This window comes from Aplysia californica, unplaced genomic scaffold, assembly GCF_000002075.1.
Source record: "Aplysia californica isolate F4 #8 unplaced genomic scaffold, AplCal3.0 scaffold00002, whole genome shotgun sequence".
NCBI classification, from domain to species: Eukaryota; Metazoa; Mollusca; class Gastropoda; order Aplysiida; family Aplysiidae; genus Aplysia; species Aplysia californica.
In genome coordinates, this window is record NW_004797272.1 from 4913595 (window position 1) to 4914859 (window position 1265).

At 42.1% G+C, this 1265-nt stretch overlaps 1 protein-coding gene across 1 annotated transcript in view; it reads right to left on the reverse strand.

Annotated features, from left to right (window-relative positions):
• The window catches only part of LOC101856227 (neuronal acetylcholine receptor subunit alpha-10), a gene marked incomplete at its 5' end in the record, with an annotated part of 71607 nt that extends 70763 nt beyond the window's left edge, over window positions 1–844 (reverse strand). The window contains 1 exon segment of the mRNA XM_035973999.1: window positions 716–844.
• Between the last annotated feature and the right edge of the window lie 421 nt (window positions 845–1265).

Below are 1265 nucleotides of genomic sequence, written 5' to 3' on the forward strand. Positions count from 1 at the left end.
GAAAAAAAATAGGACATCGCCCTTTCATTTTACTTATCTGGTGAAATCGGTTCATTTATATTTGACTGCACAATCAGTGTAAAGTCAAAAACGCACATTTTATGCTTCCAGTTTTGTTTTTTTACAAAGAAAAAACGACCTTATCTATGTCTGCCTGTCTGTTTGTCTCTCAGTGTGCCCGTGTGTCTGTGTGTCTGTCTGTCTGTCTGTTAATTTGTCTGTCCGTCTGAAAATAAAACAACGCGTTCGGGGAATATGTAAAAGACTTCATATTCAGGACAAAGTGTGATATGATAATATATATGGTTATCACTTGCTTCAAGTAAAACATTCAATTTGTAAGTTTGTAAAAATGTTTAACCGCACTCTCGACACAGTTTGGTCATTTTAGCGTGCATGACAAGAATGTGGTTTCTCTGCATTGGTCAACGTTAAATTAATCTCATCAACCCGTTTTAGAAATGTGTTTGTAATAGATCTTCTTGTTTCACGCACAGATCGCACACGGATTATTATAATTTTGGTTCTAACATTTTCGTGAATGAAATCGGCACAGCATTCAAACATACAAGATAGCTTTAAGATATTCTAAACAGTCAAAACTGCATTCATACAATCAAACTAGCATTCAAACAAACTAAACAGCATTCAAACTATCTTAGCAGCATTCAGTAAGTATAAACAGCACTCAAGCAAACGAAGGAAGAGAACTCACCGCGTGCCGTTTAAAAGATCTTCTCACGTTACACGAGAAACTCAGGACTGGACTCCACGATCGCATCAACAAGGGAAGGAAAAAGTCCAAGGCAAGGACAACACTGCCGATGATATCTTTTTATACACATAGGCTGGACAAATCAACAGGCATGATGATAGTTCTCACCCTCCGCCAGTTTCTGGCACAAAAACAAAAGTCGAAAAAACACCCCCGACGGGACAGTCAGACCCGAGCGGCGAGAGTGCGCACGACGCTGGGTGTTCCAGTGAAGTGGAGTGGGGTGAACCCCGATACCACTCAGTGTGGGTGCACGGCGTGACGCTGGGCCCAGCAGGAGAAGAGAAATCGACCCGTACCAAAACCCAATGTACGCACGGGTGACTTCCCGTTGCACACAGTGTAAAGGGCAAAAGGATTGGGGGGGGGGGGTGAGGAAGGTGGAAGTACTCCATGTTTGATTAACTGTCTGTTGTAGGCCTACGTGAAACAATAACCTGCTTTTTAATAAGGTGGGGTCAAAATTCAACTTGTACCGAATTTTGTTCGG